The sequence below is a fragment of the Canis lupus genome, chromosome 10 (genome assembly GCF_048164855.1).
Source record: "Canis lupus baileyi chromosome 10, mCanLup2.hap1, whole genome shotgun sequence".
NCBI classification, from domain to species: domain Eukaryota; kingdom Metazoa; phylum Chordata; class Mammalia; order Carnivora; family Canidae; genus Canis; species Canis lupus.
In genome coordinates, this window is record NC_132847.1 from 16,339,004 (window position 1) to 16,359,292 (window position 20,289).

The 20,289-nt window shown below is 36.4% G+C and overlaps 1 long non-coding RNA gene across 2 annotated transcripts in view; it reads right to left on the minus strand.

The window, feature by feature from the left end:
- Window positions 1–5,426: 5,426 nt before the first annotated feature.
- LOC140640870 (uncharacterized) overlaps window positions 5,427–20,289 on the minus strand; it is a 76,425-nt gene continuing 61,562 nt past the window's right edge. For both annotated transcript variants that reach the window (XR_012037473.1, XR_012037472.1), the window contains 3 exons: window positions 12,304–12,498; window positions 7,832–7,902; window positions 5,427–6,201 (listed from right to left, as the gene is read on the minus strand). This is a non-coding gene — a long non-coding RNA (uncharacterized lncRNA). The remainder of the gene's footprint in view (window positions 6,202–7,831; window positions 7,903–12,303; window positions 12,499–20,289) is intronic.

Here is a 20,289-nt window from a genome sequence, read left to right on the forward strand (position 1 = left end):
CTTACTTATTCATTCATCTCTTGATTAACTACCAGTTCCTGGCTGTATCTTTCCCTGATTCTCCAGTGAAAAAATCCCTTTTAAGTCCCACTTTATTCCTCAATACCACAAAAAGGTTATTCTCTTGGACTGGTCATTGATCTTAAAGTTGTTATCGAAGCTGCTTAGAATTTAATATTTCCTCTTGTGTGGCTAGAGAGCTTTCTACGGAAATCCCCTAAATGGAGCCTCTGCTTCTTCTCTTTGTTTCCAAATATGGGGTATTTTAAATTCAATTCTTACTGGTATACATTCAACAGAAAGACCATGTTCACTCATCCAACTTCACCTGCAAAAATCTGGGTTTTTTGTTGTTGTTCATCTCATTCCCATATCCTCCCATGGACACTCAATCTCCTGTTCTCACCAGCAAGCAATGAGCCCCCTGTTATTTGGATCTACACCTACTCCAGCAAGAATAATGTATGACGTCTCCAAGCTGAAGGAGATCTTGTCTTATAGTCAAGGTATCAGGGGACACCATGACAGTGTTCTTGATACCCATCTCTCCAGTAACGTCACTTTGCGGTTCTTTTCCCTTCACTTCCTGGGCATGTCCTACTATTATACTGCCCATCAGGCCTCTGTCCAAGCTGCTTCCTATTCCCCTTCCTCAGAAATTTCCTCCAACCAGCATGCTGGCCCCCCTAGCATGACCCATTGACTTGCCCTGAATTGTCACTGTCAAGTGCTCCAATTCCTGACTGCCTCTCTGACATAGCACTTCTCTACTATATGATAATATAGATGGCTCCTTATCACAAAACATTTCAAGATGCTTTTGTTTTTCTTTATGTACCTTTCAGATTCTATGTATTCCTTCTAGGTGTGCCTCAGGCTTTTGATTCCAGGTACTGACTAAGTACTACATGTACATCATAAACATAATAAAAATCTCACATTTGTATTTTGTCACATCTATCCGCCCTCATATAACTAATGAATGTGGCAAATTTTTGAAAAAAATGCACATGCACACCGACATAAATTTAAAGAGAACCAATTTGGTGTCAGTATTTGGAATCATTGTGTTTGGGATATGCCATTCATTTAGATTTATATTTTTCCCTTTGCGATGTTCAATCTTTAAGTCGGGTTTAGTCATTCCTAATGAATGTCTCACCTTTCCTGTTTTTTAGAATTGTTCTCATTTGTTCTTGCCCAATTTCCTATTCATAGGAACCAAAATAACATAATTTTAATCTGTCATGTGTGACATAGTAAGGGCTCTCTTACTTAAGCATGCCCAAAATACCAGATCCATGGCTGCATTGAAATCTTTTATTTTCATTCTATCAGACACCATGCAGTTTTCTCTTCATTTTCTGCTTAATCCAGATTATACAATATGTTTCTTCAACCTCTTTTTGTTTTAACAACGTCCTTTTTCCTGTGTCCATTCATCTACTGACCCACCTACAGGAGGTCCAACACAGAGTAACTATCTTCAAAGCCTATACTAGCCTGCTGTATTAATGCTAGAGAAAAAACAAAATGATGCTTAATGTTCTCAATTTGTCCTATAAAATTACCTAGCAATTCAATTAAAAAAATTTTTTTTAGTTCTTTCCCTTCTGTGTATCAGCTTAAAAAAAAATATTCTGGGGTACCTGGGTGGCTCAGTAGTTGAGCATCTGCCTTTGGCTCAGGGCGTGATCCTGGAATCCTGGGATTCTGGGATGGAGACCTGTATCAGGTTCCCCACAGGGAGCCTGCTTCTCCCTCTGTGTCTCTGCCTCTCTCTGTGTGTGTCTCTCATTAATAAATAAATTCTTTTTTAAAAAGTCCTTAAAAAATATCCTAACCTCCTAAAATCTGAAATGTTCCTTTTCTTATGCTTACAGCATATTACATGAATATCGTTTCAAAGAGAAAACAAAAGCATCATTTGACCTGACATCAAACCTATAAGTGTACCTATATCTTCATAAAGACTAGAGTATTTAACTTTGTTAACAAGGTGAAAAAACAACTTCCCCAGGTAAAGATGATGCATTTATCTGTGTTCTGAAGGACTCTTCTCTTTCATCTCTTTATGGCTCTTGGCTTCACTTATACCCTTGCTTAGAGCACACACGGTCCATCTCCTATGCCTGTACCATTACCATTATTGCTTCCATATAAGTAATACAATCTCGTGGGAAGTACCTGGGACTCTGCCTGCATGTAGGTAGGTAAACAGTGCTGGGAAGTTACTGTTAACATTCCTGACAGAACCCTTGTCCACAGACTGCATGTGTTTATGCATAAATAGCCCATCTTCCACCCCTCTAGGGTGGGATAACTTTGAGGCATGTTCTACAAGAACCCTACAAACTATAGTGTAATTGCCTCAAGTGGCTATGGCGATAGCACACTCAATAGCATTCTCTGATTGGCTTCTTTGTCTTGCTTTTTTATTTGTCTACTGGTGGATTCTAAGATTACATCCCAGATAAACCACTTGCACCTTGGCTCAGAGTCAGTTTCTTGGTGCCCAACTTAAGAAAGCTGATTCTAGGAAACTGTCCTACAGAATAGGATTCTAGAATTGTATTAATTCCAAGCCAGGTTGCTGCTAGTATTAAGTGGTGGGATGAAACAGCCTATGGTCTGGGAGCCTGATAATCTGTAGTGCTGTCAGGGTACTGGTGGAAGGGGGTGCACTGATGTATGCAGTAGCTCTAGAGCCTGATCTTTGACAATATGGAATTACTTATTGACTTTTGTTAAAAGACATAGATGCTCTAATGGAAGAACACAGATCAGCCAACTATGAACTCATATTACAATGTAACAACTAAAAGTCATCCATAGTGGTCTCTTCTTAATAGGATACCTGTCCCCCACTGTCTAGAGATTTGCAAAGCTCTCAGCTGGATCAAAAGCTTTGTAATATGGCACTTGTCTTCTCAAAGTATGTCCCCATCTCTCCTCTTTGCTATTAGAGCAATAAGATAATGCCTCAACAGTGCTCAAGTAGGAGAGAACTGTCCTAAATACTCAAAGAAAGGAATTATTCAGCATGAGAGAACTGGATATATAATGTATACTGGGAGAACCAGCCAAAAATACATGGAGGAAATCTTAAAGGGTGCTAGAGCAGGGAAGGTGGGATATAACACTGGACTGGAGGATTCAGTGATGAGGCAACATCCTCTGGATTTAGACTTATGGCAAGGATCATTGGAGCTAGTGATGACATGCTGCTAGAAGACCACTTATATGTCCAAAAACATCAAGAAAGGGTGTCCAGAAGGCTCATGTCAGTGGCTACAATGGAAAAATCACATTAATCCAGTCTCAATTCACAGCCCAACAAATGAATGGGAAACCAGGTACTTTAAAGGAAGAAACCTACATGCAATATCAAGCATATATAGTTCCTTTACTCCTAAACAGGGCCTGTGGCAATTTACCAGAGGAAATGTACATTGGGTAAAAGAAGAATACACAGTCTTGTGGGAATATTAAATACAAAGTCTGAGCTGATGCTGGTATTAGGAAACTCCAAATACCATTACAGCCTTCCTAATAAAATGAAGTCCTAGTATCACTTTATCTCTCAGTGGGTCTGTAGACCTACCCTGGGTGCAAAATTGTGTAGGGGAAATCAGGCAGCTGGAAGAATCTTCACAGTGATCTCTTAAACTGTGAGTTAAGATGCATTTTCAAAGTGCCCCAGATTGGCCAAGGTTGTAAATCAGAAGAGTAATAGTGCATTTTAGGTGGATGGGAGAGATTAGTAGCACTCTCAAACACCTAAAATTTGACTCACTAATGGAGGAGAAAACTTCATTGCAATAGCCAGCTACTATGTTTATGCAACCTAAAAATGGACAGATACCACACTATAGCCATACTCATGGCAGTCCCTGAAATAAGAGGGGAAATCTTCCTAGTGGACAGAGTTTTGAGTAACATACCTACTCAGTGACTTGATGTAGAGGGAGAAATGGTCTCAGGTAAAGATGGGCATAGACTCAAAGGTAGTGGCAAATAGCTTGGTCAGGGCCTGAAAGGAACAAGATTGTAAAGTGAAAGACAAGGAATATGGGGTAGAAGAATATGGGTGCATCTGCAGGAACAGAAGCTAAGCATGCCAATATGTGTCATGTCAATTCTCAACAGAGGACATCTACCAAAAGAAGGTTCTATACAATGGATATCAGCCACCCTGGTGTTGGCACAAGTGTTCTTGAGGAGAAAAACCATGATAGCAAGGATGGAGGCTATGCACATGTCCAGAATCATGGATACTTCTCATCAATGCTGATCTGCTTGCTGCCACTGTTGAATGTCTCATATATCAATAGTAGGGACCCAACACTGAGCCCTTAGAACAAATCTATTCCAGCTGGGAGACACCAAGGATTCATATATATCTCTGGTATGAGATTTCCTTCCCTGCCCACAGTAGCCCAGGTGGAAGCCTGTCTAGGAGTTCATAGAGCATCTTTATTTAATAACAGGATCCTACCTAATATCACCTTAGACCTCCTAGACTATAAACACAAATAATAAAGGGCTCAGGACTGCCATAGACACCATTCCACTTGCCATGCCTCATAGAGTTCTATACAATATGTAGATATTGATTGATAATTATTAAAAGAAAAGCACTTTGAAAAAAATCTCTCTTCAAGGATACATGAAAGTATATTTCATGTCCTATACATTAATTCCAGTGACACACTAAATCTTTTAGATGATATTTTCCAAGAATAAATAAAACAAGACTATTGGGGATCCCTGGGTGGCTCAGCAGTTTAGCACCTGCCTTTTGCCCAGGGCGCAATCCTGGAGTCCCAGGATTGAGTCCCGCGTCGGGCTCCTGGCATGGAGCCTGCTTCTCCTTCCTCCTGTGTCTCTGCCTCTCTCTCTCTCTCTCTCTCTCTCTCTCTTTCTCTCTCTGTCTATCATGAATAAATAAATAAATCTTAAAAAAAAAACAAGACTATTAGTGAGCTTCCTTTAAATTCTCAGATACACCGGTTAGAGCAACAGGGTTTTAACACCAAATGGGAAGAAAGAAATTGATTGTGAAAGAATTTATATCTTGAAAGAGAAAAAAAGGACTTTAATTTCATCTTCTTAATTTACATATTTAGCTGGATAATTTGTAAAAGTGTGAGCTGATGCTAAGTTCAAGTAAGGAGTCAAGCTTAGATATGCCACAATGGATTGTATTAATTAATTTTAGTAATTCATAGGAATTGGAACCATTTAAGCAAAGTAATGTATAACTTCAAGTCATTTTGCTACACACAGAAATTCAAGTAGCCCATGAAACACTGGGTATCATGAACTACATTTTATCAGAAGAAAGTTCTGTTATGACAGTTTATGAAGATAGTGCTTGTTGATATGACCCTCGAAGATATTTATAAAAACCTGGTCATATAAACTTATCAGAGCAATATAATTTTCATTGTTTTAACTTCTATAATAAAACTAATTAGCTTCAGTATTATGGCTCTAAACAAGCATTTTTCTTGAAGGCTGGCCGATCTTCAACTGCAATGAGGCTGTACCTACACAAATCAGCATGTATGCATGTCATGGTCAAATGGCTAGAAATGGAAACATATATGGAGAAAGGGGCAATGCAAATACTAACTTGCTAGGTGATCCACAAGTCATTCAGTAAATTGATTATTTGCAGTTTGGTAGGGATACTTCTTAGAGCATGGTTTTATAAATGGAAGCAGGTGTATAAACAGTAATATATAAACAATATACAGAAGACATTGCCTGTGAAACTACTGTAATTCAAATAGGTGGAACACTACCAAGCAGTTAGTACTATAATTTTTCTAAATCTATATACTTCTTTCTGAGAGTTTTCTCTTATTTTTTTTTATCCAGCCTGGATCCCATTGTCCATTAGTTCTACTACTCCTTACTTCTCTGTCCCTTGACTGGGCCCACCTAAAAAAATTATGCACATTCTCTGCACTGGCGACAGAGTTGTTGGAAAAAAAGATCATATGATCTGATAGATTACCATGAGTACAATCTGATGGTCTTTGACAACCAGTGGGGTCTCAGTGCTACCAGATTTCCTTCAAGATCCACTCAGCTCTCTTCCTTTCCTCATAGTCACTATTTCAAGTAGTCTCCATTCTCTTCAAAACCTTATGGCATTTCCTCCATCTTTAGTGTAAGCACAAAGCTCTGCCTCTAATTCAGAGAAATGAGAAAGTATAGTGGAAGGGGGAAGGGAGGATAAGAAATGGACAATATGGTCTGTCAGTTTTCTTTGCCCAAACCATAAAATTGTGTCTTCATTTACAATCTTCTTTCATTCCTAACCACTCATTCCTTGAAGGAAATTTTCTAACCCATGTGCTGATGGTGAGAATAGGGATTAGACCAATCTGTCAATGTGTTAACAATTATGATCTTCTTGTTCTTTGGCCCAGCTGTTATATTTTTAGAAAGGTATTTCAAGAAAAGAAAAGGATCATAGTATAATGTAGTTACTGCGTTTTTTAATAGAAAATGTCAAAACCTATATGTATGTCCATTAATAAGCAATCAATTAAATATACCTACTACAGATTGAATGTTTGTGCCCACTCAAAATTCAGGCATTGAGAAGCCTAATCCCCATTGTGATAGTATTTGGAGTTGGGGCCTTTGGATACTGATTAGGTCAAGAGGGTGGAGTCCTCATGAATGGCATGGGTACATTCAAAAAAGGCCTTGGAGAGCCTTCCTAGTTCTTTCCACTGTGTAAGGAAACTGAGAATTGTAAGGAAGCTGTCACTTTGTTCTTAGGCTTCCAGCCTCCAGAACTGTGAGAAATAAATTTCTGTTCTTTTAGTCTGGATAGTCTACGGTATTTTTGTTACAGTAGCCCAAATGGACTAACACAATATCCTACAGTGGAATATTATGAAGCCATTAAAAGGTTGATACTGCTTCTTAGTACTAACTAACATGGAGAGATGTCTAGCCATGATATATTGTTCAAAGGTAAAAAAAAATCTGTTTATAGATCAGTATTAACATCATAGTTCCATTTTAAGTAATAGATATACATGTTTATAGGTTATTATAGGTTAATTTTTAAAAGCTGAAAGACTAAGCAACTTCCAAAGGCCGTTAGATTAGATTCTAATTTCTATATGTTTGTATTTTAAATTTTCTAAAGAAGGCAAAATAACATTTATAACCAGAAAAACATTTTTTTTTCAATTGTACAAGTTTAAGAATAAATTTCTACTCCATTGCTAGGGTGGAATCCTTCAGGAACAGTAGTTTATAAATTATTCCCTTTCTTTCCAAATTCACTGTTGGTTGTTTACTCTTTCTAATTACCATCTAGACATGCTCTAGTCTCTTTCTTATTATCCTTCTACCATCCCTTACCCCTACAAGAATCCTTCATCTCACCTCAACTACACAGACTGACATCTCGAATTAACTGTTTCTATGTCTTCACTGCTCTTCTATTTAACAATCCACAGCGAAGTGCTTCAGCTTCTAGCAAACTGCAGACTTGGCTCTCACCAAAGTCAACAATGGCTTCTTCCTGGAAAAATCCAATTGATAATTTTCTTTTGTTTTATTTTAACTTTCCATGGTGCTTGCCACTGTTAACTGCTTGAATTTCTTTTTTCTATTAGATTCCATGATTTTAGTATTCCTCTACCAATAGAGCTTCTCCGTATCATTAACTTTCAGGGATTCCTTTCATATGCCTGGCCTTTAAATGAATTTCATCTTCAACTTAACTACTTTCATTTTTGAAGGGACTCAAGTGGATGGAGAATATACTTCAGAATTAGGCAAAACCTAGGCTTACCTCTTGGCTCCTTCACAAGCTTATTAGGGGGCCCACAGAAAGCAGCTTAGTCCTTCAAGCCCTTGTTTTCTCTGTAATAAAATGGGAAGCAGTTTTCTTGTAAGGTTGTTTTTAGCATTAAACACTCACAACTATGAATGCCACATAATAAATATTTAATAGCTGGTAGCTGTTATTACTCTGCTTTTATAATCTCTCCAGGGAAATTTTTACTCTTCAATTTTGACATATAAACTAATGACCTCCAGCCCAAACTCTCTCCTAAATTTTAATCCAAACCGATGATTGGACATTTCTACTAGATATCTCACATCATAAAAACCAACCTCCAAATTTAATCTCCTTTAGCTCTCTGCCACTCCTCTTAAAAATCTGTTTCTTTTTCAGAATGAATGGTGTCAGCCACACGGTTCTCTAAAATCAAAACCTGGAAGACATCATTGCTATTCCCCTTTTTATTTCTTTACATACTTGTCCCTAACCTTACTGATTCTTCCTCCCAAATATTTGTCACCCATTTATCCAGTTAGGCTTTTTCATCATCTTAGCTTATGACATCATCAACCCGTATGTTGGTGATAGCAAGAGGCTTTTGGTTGATCTTTTCTATACTTAGGTTTACATTTTTCTTTTTCCTTGCTCTTTCTATCGTCTGTTCATACACTGTAGCTAGTAACTGTCCTTACCTGTTTTAGATCTTTTGACAACACTCCTACATTTTGGCCTGTTACCACTACTATCATTACTGCCTCCTTACTGCCAACCTCATCTGTGCTGCATCCATACCAAATATCATTAAATGTCTCTAATGAGTTGTGTATCTCCAGTCTGTCATCTACTCTTTCCTTTCTTCAGCCTACTTACTGGACTTCTCAGTTGGCTGGATTATACTTGCCCTTGAAACCTTACCACCTAAGGAAAGATCCATTCCCAATCTTACACTGCTTCCCCCCAACATCATTTGCTCCCATAGCAACATATACACCTCTATGCAAGCACTCACTTCAGGAAATATAATTTTTTGTTTCATGTCTATCTTTTTCTCTGAACCAATATCTCCCAATTCATGTCTGTTTCTCCTCTGAAGCAATTTTTTTTCAAACAAGTGTGAAATGGAATCACTTAGGATGCTTATTAATTATCCATATTCCCAAGTCCCACTTCCAGTTTAATGTTGCAAAGGGATCACATGTTGCAAAGGCAACAAATATGTCAAAGGGATCACATCTTTTCTTCCCCAACAAAACCTAATAAAAAAGTAGTATAATAATAAAAAATGGCATTGTTACATTATAAGTCAACAAAGACAGAAAAACAATAGAGAGGAAAATGGAAGATGAATTTATTTCAACCAATTTTTGAAAGATGGGAAGCAAATGGTGAAGTGATAACTAAGCACAGTGAGAAAACTTAAAATTTTAGAGCCAGGAGAAGGGCAACACTCACCATAAATGACCCAATTTTCTCTAAAAACTAACTGACAAGTTTAGCACTTTGACCAATAGACTGGGATAAACAGAGAATATCTGAAAACCTATATTAAAAGTAGTTGAATAACTCTATTCCATTTGCACATAGATAGATAACTAAGCTTTTTTTTTTCTCCTAGTTCCACATGTTCCTCTAGGGTGGGGTATTGAGATTGGAGAATGTGAAAATAGGAAGTTTAAGGGACACCTGGGAGGCTTAGTTGATTATGAGTCTGCCTTTGGCTCAGGTCATGATGTCAGGGTCCTGGGGGGAGCGGGTCCCTGCTCAACGGGGAGTCTGCTTCCCCCTCTGCCTGCTGCTTCTCCTGCTTGTGCTCTCTCTCTCTCTCTCTCCCTCTATGTGTCAGTTAAATAAATAAAATATTTTAAAAAAGAAAAGAAAATAGGAAGTTGAAGATTCAGGAACATCATGTGCCTTACAAAGAGGTTTTGGCATGTGGCTGAAAATAAGGATTAAATAAATATGTACATTTATTTTACAGAGAGAATTCTGAGAGGATGGTAGACTAGACCAGATATCTGTCTCCCCACCTAGACAACAAGTATACTGCAAGAATCTATCTAATGCAGCTATGTTAGAACTGGGAGTCCATAGGAGCCTTGTAAATTCCAAGGGAAAACCTAGGGGATAAGCTGAAGTTAATTTCAGTCTCAGCTCAGCAGTGGGTGCCTGTCCTCCATCAGCCCTATGATAGGCAACTTGGTATAGGATGCACTTCACCCCTCATGCCCTTTGCTGAAGGGGCTTCTAGGGTATTTAAATGGATGGCACTTTTTCCCTCCCTCCAATCCCCTGCCTTGATTTTTCGTTTTGCTCTCCTTTTATTTTTTTTTTAAGATTTTATCTATTCATTCATGAGAGACACAGAGAGAGAGAGAGAGGCATAGACATAGGCAGAGACACAGGCAGAGGGAGAAGCAGGCCCCATGCAGGGAGCCAGACATGGGACTCGATTCCAGGATCCTGGGATCAGGACCTGAGCCAGAGGCAGACGCTCAACCGCTGACCTATCCAGGTGCCCCTTGCTCTCCTTTTAGAAACCAGACATTAATGGCTAGGATATTCAAAAGCACTTGCATATACAGAGGAAATTAGAAGGTCACTGTGCATACTCTGGGAAAGTCAGTCTCAGAAAAAACCCCGAGAGGATCTTGAGTTTGCACATCAGGCTATCCTTAGACTGCAGCTAGCCTACAACAACCAAATCAAAGTAGAAATGAAAAACAGCAAGCCCTAGGGAAGGAGAGAATCTGATTACCAGAGATTACCACGTTATTAGATGCAAATGACCAGTTATTGACCAAAAAGCAAAACAAAAATAAAAAACAAAAGGTAGGGCAGCTTCGGTAGCTCAGGGGTTTAGCCCCGCCTTCAGCCCAGAGCGTGATCCTGGAGACCCTGGATGGAGTCCCACAACGGGCTCCCTGCATGTAGCCTGCTTCTCCCCCTGCCTGTGTCTCTGCCTCTCTGTGTCTCTCATGAATAAATAAATAAATAAAATCTTAAGAAAAAATTAGAACAAAACAAAAGGTATACAAAGAAATGGGAAAGTATGGCAATAGAAATCATCGGTAAGAAAAACCAACTAGAGGACCTACTACACAAAGGCTTTAAAATAACTACTGTATAGATCTTCAAAGAGCTAAAGATAGATGTAGAAAAAGTAAAGAAAATGATGTATGAACAAAACTGAAATATCAATAGAGACAGGGGGAGAAAACTTAAAAAGAAATAAAGAAATTTTAGAACTAAAAAATACAGTAAGAAATTAAAAAATTACTAGAAGGATTTAAAGGTAGCTGTAAGCATTCAGAAGAAAGAATCAGTGAACTTGAAGATAGAACAAATGAAATTATTAAGTCTGAGAAACAAAAAGAAAAAAGATTTAAGAAAAGTGAATAGAGTTTAAGGGACTTGTACTAAGTACATGATCAAGACAACTAACATATGCATGGGGGAAGCCCAGAAGGAGAAGAGAGAGAGAAAGGGTCAGAGAAGTTATTTAAAGAAATAATAACCAAAATTTTTCCCTATTTGATGAAGACATGAATATAAACATCTTGCCTAAATCCAAGAAACTCAACAAACTTGAATTTTGTTAAAGCTAAAATAAATATCCTTAGAGTCAGAAGAAAATTGCATTAATAAAAAAGTAAAGGAAAAAAGAAACACAAAGAAATGTGAATCAGATTTTCAACAGCATCACAAAAGCTAGAAGATAATAGAGCTGTGCTTTCAAAATTCTGAGAGATAATTCTTTTCATCCTACAATTCTATGCCAAATCAAACTTTCAATCAAGTGTGAAGGTAGAACAAAGATGCATTTAAGCATACAAGGAACTGTTTGTCAGGAAGTGACTGAAAACTATACTTCAGTAAAATTAGTATACAAACCGAGAAAGAGAAAGTTTCCTTCTCCAAAGCAATAATCTGATTGGCTCAGCCCAAGTCAGGAATGTATTTCTACTCCCATCACCATGAAAATGGGAGGCAGGGTCACAGTACACAGTTTAGTGCAGGATCCCTTACATGGATTTTTGGACTGAGAGTATAAAAGGAAAAACAGCTCTTTGTGGGTAAACAGGCACAACGACATCACTTCTAAGCAAAGAATCTGAATCCCCAAATGGTCATTAATTTGCTCAAGGTAATACAATTGATAGTAGTGAAACCAGAGCTGGAACTCAGGTTCTTTAATTCTCAAATTTAATCTTTCAACTTTGCTAGAGGTGGAACAAGGAACTCCACCCAGTTGCAATTTGCAGCTCCCAATTAACACTAGCCTCACGTGATACTAGGTGAGATACTAAGGAAATAAAACAGAACAAATTCAGATATAGCTAGTGTTTGCCACGCTCTGTAGTTTGACTCTTTCACACACTTTATCTAGAAGATCACTGTATCCTGAATGGTATTCAGGACCAGATTCAGTAAACACAAGAGATAATGTAATTACAAGTTAATGCTTATACAGTGCTTACTTTACCATTAGAAGAGTATAAGGGCAGCCCCGGTGGTCCAGGGGTTTAGGGCCGCCTTCGGCCCAGGGCATGATCCTGGAGATCCGGGATCGAGTCCCACGTCGGGCTCCAAGCAGAAGCCTCCTGCTTCTTCCTCTGCCTGTGTCTCTGCCTCTCTCTCTCTCTCTCTCTCTGTCTGTCATGAATAAATAAATTCTTAAAAAAAAAAAAAAAAGAGAGAGGAGAATATAAAAGGAAAAATCACCAAGGACCAGAACAGTTTTATTGAGCTCCAGGGAGTAACCGAAAATTTTATCTAAGTTGTGAAGTGTGGGTAAGTTTAGTGTAACAACAGAGGACAGTGAGGGCATTCTATAGAGGCAAGGAAATGTTCTAAAGCAATAGAGCAGAGATGAGAAGAGGTTTATTTCGGGGCTTCGGTGGGTGGAAATTTTGTAAATTATAATTGGACGAAACAGAGAGATTCTGTTGTAAATTTTTGGCTTGCGGGTAACAATTCAAAGTCATAAAATAGGTAATACACATGCTTTAGAGTTCTTGGTGTTTTTGCTAAATCATACTGCATTCAAGTCATGGTGATATGTGTTTTTGTCAGCTCCTTGTGGTTTTTCTAAAGTTTTGAACAGAATAAAAGGTCAAAGTTTTCTAAAAGCTCCAAGATGTTATTGGAAACATATGGCAACATAAATGGCTGGAGCTGCAAAGCATGTTACCCTTTCAACCTATTTATGGGTTAAAAATAGCAAAATCTAATTTTCAGATGAAGCAATAATCTGTACCACGAAAGTAAGGAAGAGTAAGCATATCCTTATATGCCAGCTGTGTAAATTATTTCTGTGAAGATAGACCTTCAATCTTGGACAAGAGGGGAAAAAAATCAATATTAATCCACTCATTCTTGTAATGGAAGGATGTGGTCATATAAAGTAATACTGGCTAGTGCAGGATCACAGTCTGAATTCGAAGACAGATGCTGTATGTTTGCTATGGAAACAATAGACCGTAACATTGTATTTGATATGGAAAAATCAATCACAGTGTTACCAGCTAGAAACTGCTCTACTTCGAGGCAAGAATACAAAGGACCTCAAGCCATTGTTAAACAGAAGAGGTTTCATGATTATTTAATCACTTGAGAGGCCAAACCAATTAAAATATCATCTGTCAATACTTTTTTTTCTAGGATTTGATTTCAGGAACAATAAATGTTTTCTCAACATCTATTGTCTTGACCTAAATGATGACACAGAGAAGTTAAAACCATCAAGATCAGGTTCACATTTTCCAGCAGGAAGTGGTTTCAGATTTTACTTGGAAACGGAAAAGGCCAAAGTTCCTTAAGGCATTTCTCTGGAATCTATCAGGTAAAACTCAGGGCTTTCAAAGGTCTGGTGTGAATCTGAATCATCAGATAGCAACCAGAGTGAACAAAGCCTTCAGGCTTCAGGGATCTGGTATGAATTCCTCTCCGGCTGTGACCACACACATGTGGTGAAGTGGTATTCTACTGGAGGATTCAGACATTTAATTCCCAATTGCTCATAGAGAAGCCATTGCATAGTTTCCATATGGTGGGAAGATGGGTGGCATCCGTAGGGAAAGGTGGGAGCTTAGGCTGGAAAGGTAGACGCAGTGAATACCTTCCTCAAGAGTCTCAACTTAAAATCTAAGGAGGCTAAGCAGATACTCCTAAGACTTTCAAATAAGGAAATTATATAATCAAATGCATATTTCAGGAAAATAATCATGTGGTAATATGAATGATGAATTCTAGAGGGAAGACTCTAGAAAGAGGAGCTATGTTGGAGAGTATAAAAATTTCTCAAGAATTTGAATTTAGGGAAGAGCAGTAAGTAAGAAAGGAGAAGGCGAAGTGGGGGTATGGAGAGGAGTAAACTAGAAGGTTAAAGAGGAAGGAACTGAAAATGATTTTTTTTCTTTGAGAGCCTGGTTAAATATTAAGGTCTTTTATAGATTTGGGGGGAAGCACCACACATTTCAAGGCTAATACAATTTAAGGTCCTTATAATGCTTATTGATTAGCGCTGAACAAAGAAAGTCAGTGTAAGTTCCATTTGAATTTTGCTTTAAATTCCTGCTCACCTCTTACCAGCCTTTAAATCTAGGGAATGTTACTTAACATAACTGAGTTGCATTCCAATTTTTAAAAGGGGGAAATGATTTCTGAGATTGTTATGGTGAAAACCAAATAACATCACTAGTCATATGGCTGCCTTGTGTTGAAGTAGGAGTTAAATAAATAGTTAAGGAGTTGCTTAAGAAGTTAAATAACACTCTCAGTATTTTTAAACCCCCAATTAAAAAAGTGAGTAAGGTAGTGAATGCAATCTTTAAAAATGATGTAATTTTAAAAGCTTCTAAATATCATGACTTATTTTAAAGAGGATGATTCTGACCACCTAACTAGTAAAAAAAAAGTCTTTCACTAAGAATGAACTGTATAAAAATGAACCAAAAACAAATTAAAATGCACACAATATAAGCAACTTTATAGCAGCTTCTTACAGCAGAATAAAGTCAAAAAATGGAACCATCCTCCTGCATGTGAAATTTTTTATAAGATGTAAAATGAATCCAGTTGTTCAACACACCCCGCCCCCCAACCCCAACACTCTGAAAGTTCTGTCCTATTGTTTGGATGCTTACGGAGAGCTTACAGAAATAACCATGCCTTAAAATTCAAAAACGTTCAGGTATCTCAAAATAGTTTGTTATCTCCCTTATTTTTTTTTTTCATGCCTTACATTTGCAGAAAATCAATTAAAAAAAGAAAAGTATTTTCCCTCTGTTCCTTTACCTCCTCTATTTTTATTACTCTGACCAAGAAACTTCTTCGGTCATTAGTAGTGAGCAGTCTTTTCTGATACTACTGTTAATAGATGTCAGTTCCCACAGGTGGTATAAGCAGTTAGTTAACAACTAGTCTTCATTCACCTCTCTATGCCTCCCTCATTCTCCCTCTTTTCTCATTCTCCCTCCCTGCTCCTTTTCCTGATGCTAATTTTTCTCTTAACATGGCTGAGAAGTGTACTATGTTCCACAAAATATTTCCACCTCTGGAGAAAATATGAGAGTTATCTAGTTTTATAACTACTGTCTGATTATCTCCTATACCAAAGATAGACAGACCAGAAACCTTACATTTGAAATCAGAGTTCACTCTAAATTCAATACTACTTGTCAATCTCTTTCATATAATGTCTTCTCTTCAAACTTTTTACAAATACAGATCCATTTAAATTATTTCCTACCATGGAATATAAGGAATTTCTGCGAGCACGTCAAGGCTTTATCTACTAAAACCTAATACACCTAATTAAATAGAGTTTGCAAAAATTAATTTGGCAATCTTTAATCCTTCCAAATCCATCTACAGTTGCACTATACATAGCACAGAGTAACTAATTACAATATATTACCCATGCATAGTACCATATCTTACATACAGTAGTATATAGATAGTCAAAAATAATTAATTATTGAAAGGTGAGTGCAATATTTTTATATAGTTGCATAATCTTAGGCAGGTTACTTATACTGCTTGCCTAAACTTCTTTGTCTATAGAGAGGTAATAATAACATGTATTTCAATGATATTACTAGATTACATGAGATAATACATACCATGTATTTGGTATAGCACATGCCATATAATAAATTCTTAATAAATAGAGAATTTTACTATTACCTAAAATAATACTTCCAATAGAAAGATAATGTGAGACATATATGTAATTTTAAATTTTCTAGTGGCTACATTTAATTTTTTTTAATTATGTAGCATTATTTTTAATAATATATTTAACCCAATATATCAAGCATATTATTATATAAACATATCATCAATATAAAAAGTTATTGATGAGGTATTTTATATCCTATTTTCTATAATACATTTATAAAATCCAGTTGGTACTTCACACTGACAACATATCTCAATTCAGACTGACCACATTTCAAGTGTTCAATTGCTGTATGTAGTTGCTAACGGCCACTGATTTAGATGCATAGATCTAGATGCTCATTAACTTTGGACGTGAGTGATCTGTAACTCTGGCTGAATCACTTCTTTATAAATGGGTCCAAAGCCTCACAAAATGGAGAAAAAGAAAAAAAAAAACAAAAACCCTAGAGAATGTATCAACACCAGGGTCTTGACCTTAATAAATGTTATGTTTCAAGTAAGCTTATAATAAGTACAGTACTATTTGAGTTTAGACAAAATAATCACATCTTTTTAAAAAGTGTGGGAAGTCTGTCTTTGTTTTAGAAAAAGCATATCTTGAACTGATAAACCTACATAGAATTCTGTAGTAAGCTTGGTTCTCACAGAGGCAAAAAGACCCACACAGTGTTTAAAATGTTCTTAAAATATTTTAAAGAACGTTTCCATTCTCACTGCACTAAAAGCACAAAAGCTCTCCTGGGGCCCACCCTAGGCTTGCCAGCTCAATGTACCATCTTTGGCAGTTAAAAAAAATAAAAGAAGGAAAATCCCTCCACCTTCACCTCTCTTTACTACATGAGCTTATTTCACAAGATCTTTACATGCTTTATTTACTATTCATTTTCATCCTTGGGAGAGAAACTTGAAATATTTATTTGCAAGATATTATTCTTTTAAAATATTTCAAAAGGCAAGGATTTGGTAAAGGGCAGGGAAAAAACATCTGCAGCAGTCAGTATAATTATTTTCCTGAAATTGCATTTTTAAATATTTTAACAATTAAAAGAGTTTTCTGCAAACCCAGGCAAAGAATTAAGAATAAAAAGGCTCAAGAATCAAGGTAAATAAGCCTGTCAGGTTGTATGTGTGTACACATGCTAAATTCTTACATAAAGCCCAACAACATTAATCATGTCTGTAAAATGATAACCAAAACGACAGCTCTCGCTCTGCAGTCAGCTGTACAAGGAAGCATTTTCCAGCCATAACCCACCACTCTGAGCAAACAACTGACGGGCAGTGGTCCTTTTGTCAGATTCTGACAAGTGAATCAATAAAAAGACACAGCAAAAGTTCAATCAGAACAGACACCACTAATACGGCTGGCCTTTTGGGACCCACATAAGCGTGGAACTGCTTTTCCATGTTAATTTCTCTTCACTACCCCTTGGGGTTATCACCTTCTCTGGCCCCTGTTAATTAAAAACTGCCTCCTTCTAAAGTTCCTTGGCAGGCATTTCCCTCGTGTCAGCCTATTCTGCTGACTGCTAAAAGAAATGGAGGAAGGAGTGTTCCAAAGCAGAGAATGCTAGGATGCTAGAACTCTGCTCCTTTCCCCCCTCAAAAGACCATATATAATCAAATAATTTGATTGGATGGAATTCCTTATATATTAATTGTTAACTAAAAGAACCCCACATGAACAGTTAAAAAATAACAATCAAACTCAAACAGTGAAATAAGTAGCCGAGTAGGCAAATTAATACATCAGTACACAATCTTGATGTACTACTTTTTTGAGTAGCCTTATTTTTGAATTTGCTGTTTTAAAATTTTTAATTGTGTACACATTTCTATTTGTTGATTCTACCTTGTACTTAGTTCTTGGGTTCTTTCTTTTCCTATATCAGAGACAAATTTATCTCTACCTATTTGCTAATCTTTAATTAATATCAGGATTGACCCTAACAACCAGGTTACTTTGTATTTACTCCAAAATCTCTAAGAAAAAAATGTTTAGATTTAAAAAATGGTAGTTAGGTCCTTTCATGTTTGTCCTTAACATACTCCAGTGCCATCAGCAGACTAGGCTCATGGAGCAAATGAGATCAAAAAGATAAGAAAATTATAGCTGAAACTATCTTCAGAAGAAAAGTACAAGAGATTCACACACATATTCAAATACATGATATTGTCTTGTTAGTTATATAATACAATCATAACGTATATCTTTTTCTACTACTTGATTTTTGACTTAACAATGTATCCTGGAGCAGTTTCCACGCCAAGCAATCTTAAACTGTTAAGCTGCTAAAGAGTATTTCACAATATGCGTTCACTAAAATCTAAAACAGTTCATGTCATGAATGTACAAGTCTCCTTGTATTTTTCTTTTTATAAAAAAAATTTTAATAAACTACTACACATGTCTTCCCAATACAATATCAGGTACTTTTTACAAAAGTAGAATTGCTAGGCAAAAATTTACATATTTTAAAATTAGATAAATACTGCAAAGTTGTTCTCCAGAAAGACTTGAGCAATCACCACTTCCAGTAATAGTGTATAAGGTCACTGGTTTCACTATACCTTCTCCAACACTGGTAACTGCTGGTTGTGATTATATTATAGGACTTTACTTAGGATCTGTGCTCACTCGTAAACTCAGTTATATTATCCCTGATATCATCTCTGCCAGGTATATAAGCTTTTGTTAACAAGACCTACAATAAATTGCATCCATCATCCTGAACATACAAAGAACTTCAGTCAAAATATATATTGGCTGAATTAATTAAGAAAAAATAAAACTGTGTGTAAGAGACCCTCTTTAGATCTAAGGATATGCATAGCTTGAAAGTAAGAGGATAAAAATGATATTCCACGCAAAAAGTTACCAAAAGAGGGAATGGGCTAGTTATCCTAATAACAGACTTTAAAATAGACTTTAAATAAAAAATTTGTTACAAAACAGAGAGAAGGACATTCTATAACAATAAAAGGATCAAATCGCCAAGAAGATGTAATAATTACAAACAAAGATGTCCCAAACATAAGAGCCCCTAAATATATAAAGCAAATATTGACAGCATGGAAGAAAAAAATATAAAGATCCATAGTAATAGCAGAATACTTCACTACTCCACCTTCAATAATGGAAAGAAAACACGACAGAAGATTAATATGGAAATAGAGGATTTAACACTATAAACTGGTTGATTGGACCTAATAGACATATACAGAATGTTGTACCCATCAATGAATGTACGTTTTCCTCAAGTGCATATGGAGCATTCTCCAGGATAGACCATATGTTAGCCACCAAACAAGTCTTAATACGTTAAAAAAGATTGATATCATACAAAGCATCTTTTCACAGTAAAATTAAACTAGAAATGAGTAGAAGGAAAACTATAAGATCCACAAATACGTGAAAATTATACAACACATTCTTAAACAACCAAAGGGTCGGAGAAGAAATTTCAAGAAAAATTACAAAATATTTTGGGACAAATGAAAATACAACATACCAAAACTTGCATGATGCTATGAAAGCAGCGCTAAGAGGGAAATACACAGCTCTAAATGCTTACACTAAAAATGATCTCCAGTCAACAACCTAATTTTACAACTAAAAATACACAGACGGGGAAAACAAGAATCTGAACACAAATCTAAAAAGCAAAAACTAAACATATAACTAGAAGAAGGAAGTAAACAATACAGAGTGAATAGAAATAAACAAAAATACCTTTCTTGAACTTATTCTAGTATATTTCCCATTATTTTTCATATATGGTATTGTATAAAAAAGCAACTGAAAATCATGTTGATTTCTGTTTCTTTGTAAATAAACTTAATTTTCTTTTCTCATTTCTATGAATGTAGTTAGGATTTTTAATTTATTGATGGAGGTCTGAAAAGTTCCAAGATATGTTTGATTTTTTGTTCTTTTACAGATTTTGCTAAACCACCCAGGGGACCTTTTAAATGAAATCTCATATGTTTTTTTTTTCTTCTTTGAAAAATTTCCTTTCATTTTTAGGTTTGATTATGTCTCCTCTTTAATTACTGTTGTCTCCTTTTAAAACTGCTGTCACAAGGATCCTGGCCCTCAGAGTTTCCAACATTTTGTCTTCTTGCTACATACCTTGGGAGATTTCCTTGACTTTATCTTCTGCATTACTAATAAAAGTCTTCAGCAATATCAAATATTTTATTCAGGTCTTCTGTTGAATTATATCTGCATTCATATGTTTGTTTTCCAACAAATATATTCTTTGATTTTTCTTTTGTTT